The sequence below is a fragment of the Misgurnus anguillicaudatus genome, chromosome 6 (assembly GCF_027580225.2).
Source record: "Misgurnus anguillicaudatus chromosome 6, ASM2758022v2, whole genome shotgun sequence".
Lineage (NCBI taxonomy): Eukaryota > Metazoa > Chordata > Actinopteri > Cypriniformes > Cobitidae > Misgurnus > Misgurnus anguillicaudatus.
This window is the reverse complement of record NC_073342.2, coordinates 1,400,626-1,416,905: the sequence shown is the minus strand read 5'-3', so window position 1 is coordinate 1,416,905 and position 16,280 is coordinate 1,400,626. Positions and strand designations below refer to the sequence as shown.

Genomic DNA, 16,280 nt, shown 5'->3' with positions numbered 1-16,280 from the left:
AACGGATTCGTTCGCAAACGCTGAAGACCCTGTTTTAGTTTGAGAACTCAGACGTTGCTCTGAGTGTAAATGAACGTAGACGGAGTCTTATGTAAACGAACAGCTGATATTAACGCGACAGCGCATCATTTTCAAAGTAAAAATTATTTTATTGATGTAAATGTTGGTTTGCAACGGAGGTTTTGCCAAAAATAGTAAACATCTACCAACCAGCTCTTATAAACGCTATATCGGATTGTTTTAACATGTATCCTTATAGATAATGTCTGTTTTGTAGAACGGGTAGGTTTTATATTAATGTTTGAGTATTGTTGGGTTTAATGTGTTTATGTTTTGTTTAAATTTAGTTAGCTTACGAAAGATAGACTGTAATTTTATACGCCATATAGGCGCTGCAAAGGCCAATATGAAGGGAGAATTGTAATGGTTCAGACATTATTTTCGAGTTTAATGTAAGTTTTGTTTGCTACTTTAAAATGAATTTCGTTTCAGATAATTTGTCTCTTAATTTTAATCGATGTTTTGTTGATAAGTTTTGTGAATATAAATTAATAAAAACAATAAACTCAACGTCATTAATATATAATGCTCGTTTAGGCGCATTAGTTATTTGTGTGTTGCTAGCGGAGGACGTGCACGGACCTCGCACACTTTTAAAAATGAATGCAATAAGCATTTCTGGTAGGCTAAAGCAATACTTCACTTCTTACTATATGTTTGATAAGTTCGCTACTGTTTAGTACTGTTCACTTGAATGCTTTCTTTTTAAATCATAAAGACCTTTCTATTTAGTTATACAAACAAAATCAAAATTAACCTATTAATCATATTAATATGTTGTAGGGGGGAAATAGAACAGTATAAGACTTTCCCAAACACATTTTTATAGGTTCAAAAATAGTGTCTGTTATAGTTGCCAGCAAAGGACCCAAGTATGACTTTTTGTCAATATCGCACACCCCTAGGCTGCGTAAACGTGCAAAGGTAAGCTATTATTAGAGTAATAAGTTATTTTACACTTATATGCGCATGCCCAGTTACGTGATTGGTCATGTTTCATGCGTTTATGGTGGTGTATAGTGTGGATGAAGATTCTTTTTAAAATGCCAGTATAAACGAGGATCGTTTTCATTTTAAAACGCAAATGCTCTAATGTAAACATGGCCTAAATCAGCCCACCATTAAACACGACAAATAAAGGGATTTATAATAAAACTTACTTTAAAACATCAAAAGTCGAGGTGCTTTAAACAACCGTGCTTGATCTGATGTGTCTTCTGGTGACAAAATGAGATAGAAAACTATTTTATGCTATTTATGCTCGATTAGCATAGCATTATAAATATACAGTATTGTTATAAAATACCCGACATAGCGTGAAGAACACAGATAAACCACATATCATCTCAATCGTTGTGTTTATTGTCTCCATGCTTTAAAACAGGGGTCGGCAACAGGCGGCCCGCGGGCCAAAAGTGGCCCGCCAGCAATATTTTCTGGCCCGCCGGATTAATTTGAAGTCCGTTTTTTAATTTTTTTTTTTAATCAGACTTTTTATTTTACAATAACAGTTTACAAAAATGGCCCCGTGTATCATTCCTTCATTCGTTTTTTCAAATCAAAACCAAAAAGCAAATAAAGAAAAACGACTTGTTTTTCTATTTTTTATTTCCTTAAATAAAATCACACGACTCGTTTTCTGAATGTGCGCTTAGATCAAAAATAAAAAAATGAATGAAAACGGGTTCGGACAAATTTTAAATGAACACCTTAGCAGACATATACCAATGAAATAAATTTAAACAGATCAGGTACTAACAGATTACATTTTAATAAGGGTTTTAATAAGGGTTTGAATAGCAACCATGCTTTCCTGTAGGGCTGCACGATTCGGAGAAAAAATCTAATTGCGATTTTTCTGATCAAAATTGCGATTCGCGATTTAAAATGCGATTCATTAGTATATAATAAAAGAGGTACATCCAGGTTTGTTGTGGTGGTTTTAATAGCACCAAAGAAAGATGCTGTGCTACTGTTTATTTAAAACCTCTTAAACATTGTACCAAGTTGTCTGCAGGACTTTGCTATTCTGCAGACAAACTTTTTTTTTAATCTAAAAACATTAAAAAAAATACAATTTAAATTTTTTTTTTTTGAAAGTTTTATTTAAAATAACATATGTGACCAGTCACGGAAAGTAGGGACACAAGTCGGATCTGGGGCATTTTGAGTTATTCATAGATTCTGAAAGTGCAGATTCTAAGCTTTCCAACGATGTGTAATTACATGGAAATCTGATAAGATTTGGAGAAGTTGTGGCCATTTGAATTTAAAACATTCAAGAAATAGAATGCTGAGAAATTTGATAAATAAAAAAGTTAACACTTTCCCTTTTCCCTGTCTGGAGAGACAATAGGGCTCATTTACATCTCATTTAGCTAAGCCATACCCCCTGTAAAGCCGTTTTGAGATACAGAGGTTCTACCATCATATGTAGTATTTTATTACAGAAGTCCGAATGACAAAATGCTAAAATAAACAGGACTTTTAACGTTTCCTTTGCTGTTATCACAAGTAGAATCCAGTCTGTTTCAGATGTGTGAATCATCCAATGATTTTTGTCCACAAATGCGTATAATCCGTGAAATATAGATATATTGTCTATTTCGCATGAACTTCTGGTAATACAATATAATATACAATCTGAGGACTATTTACATCGTAACATGTAAGGGTATATCAGATTACACTCCGGTATTTACGTTCCGTTAAACACATGAACCCGCCTTCAAAGTTTGTATTTAAAATAATAGATAATCCAAAAACAGCACCGTCGAAAACGTGAAGTCCTTAAGAGATGTTACCAATCGCTCCCTCGTTCCTCCATCAGCCAATGACTTACTGGAAAATATTGATAGACAAAACATGTAGCCAATTATATAAAGAATACAACGATCTCTGTGTAACTTCTGTGTGTTTGGACAAATCAGCCGCATCACTGACTTTATGGGGCGCCGCAGTCGTATGACGTCAGAGTACCGCGAGAGCGAGTCGAAATTAAACTACTCCGTAAGATTTCTTAAAGAGCTCTCGCGGTACTTTGACGTCATCCGACTGCGGCGCCCCATAAAGTCAGTGACGCGGCTGACGTATATGCGGTTGACTGCTATTTGTTCCGCCCCAGCTTCTTTTATATTTCTTTTGTTTTGTGCGCCCGAGCTTCATTTACAGTCTGGGGAGACGCACGCTATAGGTTTGAAAAAAAAAAATAAAACTCAGCAAACATGTCTAAGGGACAGAGCAGCCACGTCACTACAGTCACGTGACTTCACGCTCGAGCCGGAAGAGAAGACAATGCTGAATAAAGTCGTAATTCTTGCTATTTTTGGACCAAACTGTATTTTCGATGCATCAACACAATTTTACTGACCCACTGATGTCACATGGACTACTTTGATAATGTTTTTATTACCTTTCTGGACATGGAAACCGTACATAGATTTTCAATGGAGGAGACATAAAGCTCTCGGACTAAATCTAATGTTAAAACATCTTAAACTGTGTTCCGAAGATGAATGGGGGTCTTCCGAGTTTAGAACGACATAATGGTAAGTCATTAATGGCATTATTTTCAGTTTTGGGCGAACTATCCTTATTCAGTAGTCACGCTGTTCCCTTTGGGGGCGGAGGCGAAAACACAAGCTCATACAGTATGTAAATATACACACAGACAATGACGCCCCCCGCTGCACGCTAAAATCTCCGGAAAACAAGCCTATTTTAACCGCAAAATGTACGCTTTTAAATATACATAAACTGCTATCTCAAACATGGAGAGGCTTCTTCGTGATCTCAACTAACAGATTCTGCAATAAAACGAAAATCACAAATTTTGGAAAAAAAAACTTTGTTTCTCATTTTCTCGAAACTTGTGCTGCCGACTTGTGTCCCTGGTTTCCGTGACGGGTCACATATAGGCCAATGTATTTTGGCTGTCACTACAACAATGCATCTGACAAGCAAATGTTTAGTTTTTCTTTTAATCATAAGACTATACTCATCTTGTTTTACTTTTCAGGCATCTGTAATATATGTAAATATATTAGTTATTAGAATCTATGATTTAACATAAGCAAAAAATACAAATAAAACACTGCACAGTCCTCACTGTAGGATTTTAAATGTGGCGGTGCAGAAGCTTGTTCAGTTGAGTTAAGGAGTGATTTTAATTTTTGGTGTGTAATAAACATTTCTGACACAAAAAGCACCAGGTTACTGTCACTTTAAGACACAAGACAGCTTTAAAACTGCTCTGCTTCAATATACTGATAAACATCCAGCTGTTTATGTTCACTTAGACAAGAAAGAAAACTTAAGTTTAGTGATCACGCGTGTGCTGACTGCTCTCTGTGTGCGCGCTTCATGAACCCTCATGCCTGTAAATATTCAAAGCGGTGCAGATGTGCGCGTGCAAGAAAGTATAATGTACCTGTTTCGTCTGCTGTGTTCCGGGCTTTAATGAAACCTGCTTATAGTCTGATGAGGCGCTTGTCATTGTTTGCGATGCATGACGAGAAACGGACGTATATACACCTTTCTTTAAGTCCAACATTACACAAAAGGGAAATGTTTTCGCGCATTTCTGTCCTTTCATTTGCCGGTTAATGAGTTATAATGCGTTTTTAAAATGACTGAATCCAAAATCTGCCAACTTCATGACATTCTGCGTTGTGCAGTTAATTCCATTTGTATGCATTTCGCGATTCTGTCCGTGTTTTCCGCATCGCGGAAATCATATGTCCGTACACTTTGTTGAGGAGTTAAACTGCTGCTCGCGCTCATGTTTTCCAAATGGTGTGATGACGTGTAGTCAGCACCTCAGTGTTCATGCACTCTATTGGTCTAAACTGCATCAAACGTAAAATGCGCATGAAGCGAACTGTCAAAAACTGCGTAGCCTACTAGATGATTGTTATATTTAATAGTTTTGAATCGAAATAATCGCATTTCTTGCGATTCGAAAATCGCATCCATTCACATCGCGATTTCGGTTTAAAAAACGATTAATCGTGCAGCCCTACTTTCCTGTAAGTCTCATTCGCTTACAGTCCGACTTTTGAACTTTTTTCATTATTATTTATTCGCGTATAACACACTGACAAATAATATGTACCTGCTAAAAGAAATATTTGCACTAAATGCTGCACAAAACTCTTCCTCTAGCCCAGAGGTCCCCAACCACCGGGTCGAGGACAAGTTGCCACCAACTCGCAAGAATGTCCTGAAAAAATGCGTATAATAGCTATCTTAACGGGCCGCTGTTTCTCGTTCTCTTTCTCTACCAGGGCATCCGCGATCATAACTGTCATTAGAGTTTGAGCATACTTCTAAAACACAATCGATCAAATAATTGCAGAGGTATGACTTCATGAATCATTTGCAAATTTACCTCGTAAATCATGTCAATTCATCACGCGTGAAGACGTTAAACTCCGTGACATTGCAAATTACTGAAAAGTAATTGCTGGCTTTTAGAAACCACTACAAAATATGATAAAAATAAACTCTTTTACCTCAGTAATATTTTAACTTATACACTTTTAAAGTAGATTTGAAAGGAATACTGTTGTGTTCTGCTACTTGAACTTGGGGCTCGAGCCCGACCCTAAGGTTCGACCTGCTTTCGAAAACAGCAAGAGTTCGTTTACCGTTAATTATTTAGACTAAATGGGCAGGTAAATTCGTTAAAAAAAATGAAAGTAATCCGCCAAAATATGATTTTACATGTCTATTAAAATAAAGCCATTATTAATTTTCCTAACGCATAGTTCTTTGATCTTTATCCTCCGTTTAAAACGAAATAAATTTGGCAAAGGAGGATGTTCAGCAATTTGAACAGCAACTCCGCAACCAACTATGGTTTCGGTTTATGATGGTTAGAGTGAGAGGCTTTGTCCTATTTAATTTATTATTTATATTTCATTATAAATACAATGAATACAATGTTAAAATAATGTTTTTATTGGCACGAACACAATTTTTGTATGATTTAAAATTATCTGTCTCGGGTCTGGATCTCCACTGCATGTCCATTTTTTTAAATGCACCATACATTAGAGGTTTTCATTTATCATTATTCAAACAAAACAGGGTAGGCCTGAGGTTGGAACTACCCTGTGGGACCATGAGGGGCTGCTCCTTGGGCCCGATGCCACATCTGTCCCCAATACCTCAAAACACACAAGGCTAGGTGCTTGTGGTGTATGTATTTTCCTCATCTTTCAACCCCTCTGTTTGTGCTACCTCCCCCCTTTTTATTTATTGGTATATATATATATATATTTTTTTTTTTTTTTTCTCTTTCTTTCTTCCTCTATTCTAACCGTATGAATTCATCTAAATGTATCTATTAATTGGATTACCTACTGTTCAACGTGTATGCATTACTCTAAATATCCCCTCATTCTTTACACACACATATACTTACAACATATTATGTATGGGCAATGGCTGTATTTATTATTTGTTTGTCTTATCTGTTTTTTTTTTTGTTTTTTTTTGTTTTTTGTGTTTTCCGTTTTGTTCTATTCATTGTTATTTACCACATGTAAATAGAGTCACTTTCTGTGTTTGCACTATATAAAGAAAAAATAAATAAAAATAAAAAAATAAATAAAATAAAATTATCTGTCTCTTTTCGTTAGAGACATTTGAATGTGAGATTCTGGAAACGTGACGTTAAGTTTTGCGGACCCGTCAGGTCGGGAAATAAAGCGGGTGAACACAAAGTGTATGAATGTATGAATAGAACCTTGTGGGAGCTGGACAAAAACAGTCCAGGGGAGACCTCCTTAAACCTTAGGTGTGTATGTGTGTGTCCCGGATAAATATTAATAAAAAAAGGAGTAGTTCAAAAGTCGGACTGTAAGAGTATTTCATGAGAGCATAAATGCCTGTAATATTACCACTATAGTACTTGATCTGTTTAAAATGATTTCATTGATATATTATGCCTATAAATAAAAAAAAGTCTAATCCAGTAATTTATTTTTTTATCTGAGCACACAATCAGAAAACCCGTGGTGGTTAATTTTTTCATTTTTGTTTTTAATTTGAAAAAAAAAAACGATTGACCGACACAGACACATTACCATGTTTTTAGCAATTTTTAATGCCGTCTTCGTCTTTTAAATAGGAAATAAAGACAATGTTTCTTGATAAAAGATCAGATAGCCTATACTAGGCTAATTCAAAATAAGATGTAAGTGTGCCAACAACAGTTGGCCCGCCATCTACTGGCTAAAAAAAATATTGGCCCGCGGCCAAAGTTACTTGCCGACCCCTGCTTTAAAACATCACATCTTCATTTGCCTGTTATTGAAAAAAATGGCGATCTCCACGTGACACTACGTCTTCTTCGTCATAGTGAGTTGTTATAATGAGACTGTCTGTCACGAGCGCCCTCTAGCTTAAACACCCATAAATGTTGGTATTAATCATTAAATTATTGTACATGTAGACTCGTTTTAAACAGAATATTTAATATTTATGTATAAATCACAGATCTATATAAATGGTCAGTGGTATAGACACATATGTTAATTTTACAGCACTTTTTAGAAAGTCTTTATTTTAATGTAGTAAGGATATGAACTCTAACTCAAGTATGTATTTAACTTTATTTCGGTGTTTCCGCTACATGATGCATTCTGCCGTGGCGGGCCGTCACGCCTAAAACATTCCCGCCACGCCTGCAGTTGTGGATAGAAGGGATACAGCGAAATCTCATTTAGCCAGGGCCGCTGTTTTCATCCTAATCCTACCTCCAAATCTAATCCTAAACTTTTCAGCATTTGCTGCATCCCTTCTAGACAAAACCCACGGTGAAATAAATTCCTTTCTGGATTCGCGTTGGTCACTCATTTATAAATAAATCTCCTAAAATATCATAATCTTCACCAGGGGTTTAGTTTCATGCGCAAATAGATTTAAATCAACAGAAAATGATGATTATGTCTCTGTTTAAAGAAAAAATTATAAAATAAATAAGCCTACATGAAATATGTTACACTTCAATAATTAGCAGACTGAAAAAAATGAATAAAAAAGTATTTGAGTTTCTGTTCTTTTTTTGTGACGCCCTCTAAAACCAAAGCAGCAGAAAGGACGCTGTGTTTTTAATGATTTTAAATAAGCAAAATGTTTTATACTTATTGTGAGTGTACACAAATAAAAGTACACCATTTACAGTTTTGAATGTTGTTTTACATTTTTCTCTATGACCATAAAATTAGGGTAATAATTTTTTAAGGTGCAAGGTCATCAAGCGTAACGTTATGGTGTTCACCGGCACATATACACGAACGCAGCGCAGGGCTGCAAGAAAATACATTAAACATTTGACTTAACACATATTACAAGTTTTTTGGACATTCATTTGGAATCACTGTAGGTTACTCATATCATTAACTTATCAGGCCATTAGTTATTTAAAATATAGGCTATAAACGCAGTGCACTGCTGATCGCTCAGCAGTACCCTCGGGTGAACCACATAATATTTGATGTAACAGGTGTAATAATATTAACACGTCATTTGCATTGTAGATGCAGGTCGGGACTCAACAGGCAAGAGTGTACTGCGGGTCTAACATCCAAGACCATTTCGACTTGATTCCGATAGGCAGCAGTTTTTAAATGGCCCTGTGCTTATTTGTGTTCTGTCTGAAGACCGTTAAAGGTTTCTATACTGCGCGATTTGCAGTGTGACAGGGTCAGGGTCACAGGGTCTTTATGTCTAATGGCCCAGGTGTGGAATACAATTGCTGCTATGTCGGATCACTGGTTATAAATAGGATATAAATATAAAGAAAAGTAAATGAAAACATGAAAAATATAAAAAATACATGTTAGTTTACAGTAGCCTATATTCTACATTCTACTAAAATATTATGTACAGTCGATCACTTTAAATCTAAACTTAAGACTTTTCTCTTTAATAAAGCATTCACATAATTTGTCTAGTAAATGTACTTATTTCGCAATAATTAGCCTGTACGGAAATAAGCATTCACATAACTCGTCTGGGTAATATACTTATGCCACAATTAGAGGTCGACCGATTTATCGGCCGGCCGATTAATTGGACGATTTTTTGCATATTTAAAAAAATCGTCTTTGGCCGATTTTGCTGCAAAATTAGGCCGATTAATAGGCAGGCGCATCTGCGGGCACCTAAGCGTTGTAGAACTCGTGACGCTGCCTCTTGCTGCAAGCAGATCGCTCCCGTCTCGTGTGTGTACAGCCATGCCTTGTTCACAAACAGCTTTACTAAATGATGGCGGAATCGCGCAAATTAAGCAGCCAGTACAACAGCGTGACAGGCTTATGTCTCGCGGTGCACTGTCCGTGCCAAGATTAGGCTCATTTCATGTGATTAATGAGTGATGATGATCTTTGTTTGCGTGACAGAGAGAGAAGAGCCACGCGCACGCTTTCTGTCTCCCTGCTTTTATTACTCAAAACAAAACTGACTCGATGGCGAAAGGTCGGAAGACCAAATCATATCCACCGAGGAAATGTTTTTCGTGTTGTTACAGTAACACTTTGTTTACAGTTTTGCGCTGCTCAGCCTGGATTACAACACAGCGCGTCCGATTCGCGAACTGACTCCTTTGAACAGATTCGTTTAAATGAACGGTTGAAACAATAGATCTGTCCCAACACTAAACTCACAAGACGTCACTGTCAGCACAATCAGTCACTTATAGCGCCTCAGAAATGAGAATGTAAATGTGTTTAGAAAGATTTGCCCTAAATAACAGTCTCAACTAAAAAACATAGACATTTACTATGTTAACTTTATGATGAATAGATATTTTATCAGGTCTACCAATTAAGGATTTTATCCTACAAAGCAATAAAAGCCATGGTAAAAAACTGATCAAAGATGATGACAGTGTGTAAGGTAATATCTCTGTCTGATAAATGCATGGTGCAGAGGAGGTTGTAAAACTCTTCAGAAAGACCAGTCATATTTTTTAAAATACTTTGACTTAAATAGTGAGATTTTTACATTTAAAATATCTGCTAATGATGAGAACATTTTGATTATTATGTACATATAGAAAATCGGCCAAACATATCGGCCATCGGCTGCCCTGATTTCTAAAAATCGGCATCGGCCAGAGAAAAAGCATATCGGTCAACCTCTAGCCGCAATAGCTAGCCTGTAGAGATGCGCGGTTGGCGGTTACAGCCGCGGACTCCGCGGTTAATCCGCGGATCGGGCGGATGACGTGAAGAAATATAATATTTTAATTAAATTCGGGCGGGTGGCGGTTGAACCACTCAAATGAAAAAAAAAATATATACATTGTTAAATTGAATTACCTACATCTTAAAATAAAACGAGCACACTTTAAACGTCAAATTTTTATCAGGCATTAATTTGGCCCGTAGTTGCGTCTCTATACATGCTACTATCAGAGATGGCGACGCATGTGAAGGTGGTACGTGACAAACTGAAAAAGGGAGAACTAAAAACTAAGGAAAAAGAAGGTAGGAAAAGTGCTGCCTGGAATAAATTTTATGAAGTTGTTAATCAGGATGACACAAGTGCAGGCTATGTCATTTGCAAAACCTGCGAAGCTGTTTATGTGCATGACAGTCACAAGACGGGTACGTCTAACATGGTGCATCACACGTGTGTTAAACCCCAAACCTCCACGAACACACTGACAAGTTTCGTCCGTCGAGATCCCAACAGAGTACCACAGGATGTCAAATCAAAGCTCACAGATGCATGTGTGGACCTGTGCTCTATTGATATGCGCCCGTTTGATATAGTTTCTGGTAAAGGATTCCACCAAGTGGCCCAGACGCTGATTGACATAGGAGCTAAGTTCGGTTCCGTTGACGCTGGTGCTATCTTACCCCATCGACAAACTGTGTGCGATCGGGCAAAGAACCAGGCTTCCATTGATAAGCAGAAGCTTTCGGAGGCCATCCAGAAAGCTATAAGCAGCAACGGTGGTATTGCCATAACCACAGATATGTGGACCGATGAATTTAAAAAGAGGTCATACACCGTCCTTACGTGTCATTACATCAGTCAGTGGAAGCTGGAAAATCGTATTTTGGCAACGGTAGAATTTGACCCTACACTAAAAAAAACCAGTGAAAACCTTCATGAGCAGATAACCAGTGTGTTAACGTCCTACGGAATACAGACAGACAAAGTAGTGTTTGTCAGTGACCAGGGCTCGAACATAAAGGCTGCACTCCGGTCCTATCACTGGATTCCGTGCTCCGCACACATCCTCAACACGGTGCTGAGGCATACGTTCTGTACAAAGGGTTATTCCGAGTCCGATGGCATTGAAGACGTAGTGGACATGATCGATTACTGCAAAGAGCTCGTTGCATACCTGAAGAGAACCGGTGCGATCGCCAGCTTAAAGCACACCGTGAATCAAGAATGTGACGTGCGATGGAACAGTAAAGTTACTATGTTGGAATCGATACAGAAACAATACCAAGACATAAGAGAGCTGCTACAGAAGAGAGACCAAGAACATCGCCTTAATGGCATCCACCAGGATCAACTCACACATTTGATCGACTTTCTCACCCTTTTCAAGTTAGCAATCAGCGAGCTTGAAGGTGAACATTACCCAACCATTCACATGATGTTGCTCTGGTTTGTCAAGCTCAAAAAACACTGAGCCCAAATTTGGAGACCCACCTTATATGAAAAGTCTCCGCTCTCGTGCGTCTGCCCTTCTCGACGAGAAGATGCACCCTACTGCTACACATAAAATTGCCACTTTTCTCCACCCGAAATTTAAGTCCCTGAAAATGCTGGTAGAAGAGGACAGACGAGAAGTGATTAAGCAAGTTCGCGAACTTCTACCAGAGGAAGGCGTCCATCTCAGTCATGATGGAGAAGGAAGTAACTCTGTCACCGAGCTAATGCCAGCAACAGAGCAAGGTGCTGAAGGTAGGTCGATGCTTTGTCTATAGGTTATTCAGTTTAATTTATATACTACTGTGCAAAAGTTTAGGGTCACTTGACAAAATGTTAACTGTTAAAAATAATTTAATCTGAAGGTGTATGGTTAAATGCTTGAAATTACTTTTGTAGACAAAATATACCTGTGCCAAACAGATTAATTTTTGTTATTAGAAAACTAAATTTTTATTTTAAAATATTACTTTTGAAAAAGATGACTTAACACTGAAGAAAAAGCAGTCAATACGAGCCCAGATTAAATATGAATTTATACTATTTAAATAAACTCTTTAAAATTCATCCTAAATGGAAAATTTAAGAAGCTTAATTCTTGAAAAAATAACACGTATACGGTTTTGCAATTTTTAGGCAAAGGGTGACTGCACTTCAGATAATAAAATATAACAGAGTTTTGATTTATTTTGGATGCTTTTAGTCACCAACATAATTCTCACAGTTACATTTGTGTTATGCCATAGTTTGCACGAGTTTATTATTATTCTGTAATATGAAAAACATATAAATAAAGAACGAGTAAGTAACCCCAAATTTTGACCGGTAGTAATAATTAATAATTAATTGAAAATTAACAATTATAATAATAATTATTATTAATAATTAATAATGAATTAATCAATATTCATTTTCATTGGTTTTTTTTTAGGTATAGCTGATGACGCACTAACGAAAAAGCCAAGGATAGACTTCACGGAATGGGAGGAGGAGGTTACAATTACTGTGGATGAAGTACAGGAGTATTCCTCTACAAACTTCCATATAGACGGATCAGCAGAAGAAAATCTACTTTCCTTTTGGGAGAAACAAGGCCAGTCATTCCCACGACTACAGCACCTTGCTAAGAGAATTTTATGCATTCCAGCAACAAGTGCTGCGAGCGAACGCTCCTTCAGTGCAGCAGGGCGCGTTATAGAGGCAAGGCGCTCTCGCCTGAATCCTGACACTGTAGATGCTATTTTATTTCTGCATAGTGCTAAGAAAAATTCTAACTAGACCTACGGTTATATTGATATTATGATATGATACAGGAAATTAACCTGGTCAGAATTTACGTTTGTTTAAACACATGTTTGTATGTTATTTTCTAATTTAAGTTTGTGGGGGTGATTGGGTGATCGATAACCTTACGATGCACATGTAGCCTATATGCCGTTTTATTTTATTTATGTTTTTATTTTAAACGGTTTGCAAAACATAGTTGGTTAAAGTTCTATGCCTACATTGGGATATTTCTTTATTTAAATATTTTTCCTGCCTGCTGTTTGTTTTGGCATATAAAATAGGCATTATCTAGAAATAAGAATAAAAGTTCATCTGTGTCGCGGAATTGGTGTTTCGATGTTTCACTGCAACGACACACACACACACACGCACTAAAGGTAACAAAAAGTTAAGTAAAATTAAATTGAAAGTTAAATTATGTAGCCTGCCAGCATTTTTTCCTATCAATAAGAAAGAAGAATAAGCTACAGTGAAAAAAGAAGGTAAGAAAAATAGTCGGAAAACTGTTGATCATTTATTAGAGGCAAGCAAGCAAGTTTGTGGAGTTGTTATTAAAAATGTGAACATGCACGTTGCACTGTTGTGCGGTGGACTTTCGGAAATGAATAGAGTCTGCGTTTCTTTAATACCGAGGCCCCATAGTTTGTTTCGTTCGGCATGCTCATGCTGGTATAAAATTAATTGCGCTGTCTGCCTTAAAAAGACGCGCTCTCTTGCTATTCGTTCTGGGAATAGGCGCTGCTGGGTTACAACATGATGTAGGATTTTAGCCTTTTAATATCTTTCCTGCATTGGATCAGTCTCCTTTCTATAGAACAAGCAAGAGCTTTCTAGCCTCGTGTCATCAGTGCCTTGCATCACCCATAGACCTTAAAACATCCAGCGGATGGCGGACGGGTGCGGTTTTTTAAATTGGTCAAAAAATGTTGTGCGGGTGGATGGCGGATGGATGATAAGTTTTGTGATGCGGTTACGGTTGAAAAAATAGCCCATCCGCGCATCTCTACTAGCCTGTCTGGAGCCGAGCAGATATTAAATCACAACACTGTGTGACACTTGCACTACATGCGAATGGCCCCTACGCTAATAGGATTTTGTTTCTCTCTCCCTGTCTCGTCCTCGAACCCAAGGACATTGAGACAGACCCAGTTCCGGCTGCCGTGGAGGTCAACATCACTGGCCACCCACAACATTAACCCCCAATGCCCCCACCCCCGCCGGAAAGCATCGGAAAACTGTATTCTTCTTTATTATTAAAACAACAAATTATATTAACAATAACAACATGAAATAATATGTATTTCCATATGCGTTTTTTTGGTTGTTTTATAGGTAGGTTTTAATGTAATAGGAATTATAGAATTTTTGTCATCGTTTATAACCCATTTTTATACAATACATTTCATAGAATAGCAACCTGAAAAAACTAAAAATGAATGCCGAGCTTAACATTGTTTCCTTTCAGTTGTGCAAAACTTTGATTCCAATTTCTATTTTAGAGTGTTTTTCGGGTAACACTCCGTGCATATAACGCACTCTTCCAAATGCCACTGGTTGAAACGTTAAAGCAACACTATGTAGTTTTTTTACCTTTAAATAATGTCTCTAAAATTATTTCAGTGAACAACTTTTAACTGGACAAATTGTACTGTTGCTGCAACCTGAGCAATCTCCTAGCTGCTACAAGCACACTCTGAAAGTGGCGGGGGAGGGTAGAGCACACAGCCCCGCCCTCCCCCTGCCTGCAGAAGAGTGTCTAATACCAGGCACTGTTGCGCTTTTAAACCACATGGGGGAGCTGTAAGTCATTTTTAAATGGAAACTACATAGTGTTGCTTTAAATAATTTATTGTAGAATAAAATGGATTACAAACAATGACAAAAACTGTTCCATAATTCATATTAAACTCAAAAGATATCAAAAATAAATACTATTTCATGTTACCTTAGTTATTATGTTTAGTAACATTTGTTTGTTATTGTACAATTACAGTGCTCTTGGTCAATTCAAAATGTTAACAAACCCTCAAACCTGAACATTTAAGTAGTAAAAGTGAAATTTTGGCTTTCTTAAGAGAATATTTCTATGTACATCATTATTAGGCAACTATTAGTGTGCAGAATTATTAGGCAACTAAATGAAAAACAAAGATTTTACCATCTCACTTGTTTTTTTTCACCTGTTAAAGTGAGAATAATAAACAAACTTTACATTTACAAATAAACATTTAATAAAAAAAAGAAAATAAGAAAATATGTAAACTTAGTGACTAGGGCTGGGAAAAAAATCGATTTGATTTTAAAATCGAGTTGGTAGGTCAAATCGATTCATATTTTCAAAAAATCTTTTTTTTTTAGATTTTTTTCTCCCCCTCTGCAGTATAGCTCAGTACATACAGTGTTTCCCAAACATAGGCTCTACTGGGCGTTCCGCCCAGGTAAATTGCGACCCGCCCAGGAAAAAAAATCACTTTAGGAATTTCCGTATTTTCTGAACTCGACTAGATGACCCGTGTTTTGATGAGAGAGCCCGTGAAGATGCACGCGTCAAACTCATCATCCAGCGCGTCATAAACTCATCATCCAGCGCGTCTTAAACTCATCATCCAACGCAACAAACTGGATCAACTGCAGCACATACTGAGCTGCCAGGGAACTACACTGCGACCAAAATGGTTGCATATGCTTATGTGCCTATGGCATCCAAGTTGGCTTCATTTTGCATGCAAGCACGTCATGTCTCTCCCGTTGAGTGTGCGTTCACGTGCTCTTTGTTTCTCAATGAATTGGGTGCGACGCGAAGCAACCTCAGTGTCACAATGTATCCTTCCATGTTTCTAAACTTGATCAGAGTTTTACCATTAGAGGTCTTTCTTCACTGAGAGGACCCGTACGGTTCCAGGTTTATATTTGAAATGGTCAGTCTGGTCCGGGTCGGTCCTAGTTTATTACTTTGGGTCCCAAGTATGATTAATATTGTGTGTAAAACCAGAGTCAATCGAAGAACGGCCGTGAGCGCTACCGCGCTAAAGCTAGAGTGCAGTTTCAGCGTGCCTCCGGTTTCAATGCCGATAACAACTGGCTCTTGTTGCGACCACGCGCTGCATTTTCTTTATCACATTTTTTGATAATCTTACTATTAATAGACCATATCTTTTCTAAAATCTAAAAAGTTTGCACAGAGATTGTAGCGAAAACCAGTGCTAATGTCAAGCCCATTGCACTGAACGAGCAAAGCTCAAGCTGAC

General features: G+C 37.3%; 1 protein-coding gene across 2 annotated transcripts in view; it reads right to left on the bottom strand.

Annotated features, from left to right (window-relative positions):
* The window catches only part of pdhx (pyruvate dehydrogenase complex component X), a 46,665-nt gene that overhangs the window by 25,353 nt on the left and 5,032 nt on the right, over positions 1 to 16,280 (bottom strand). The window contains exon 2 of one of the 2 annotated variants that reach the window (XM_055193509.2): positions 1,221 to 1,277. The exons of the other annotated variant lie outside the window; for it this stretch is intronic. The gene's annotated coding sequence lies outside the window, so the exon portion shown is untranslated. The remainder of the gene's footprint in view (positions 1 to 1,220; positions 1,278 to 16,280) is intronic. 2 annotated transcript variants of the gene reach the window in all.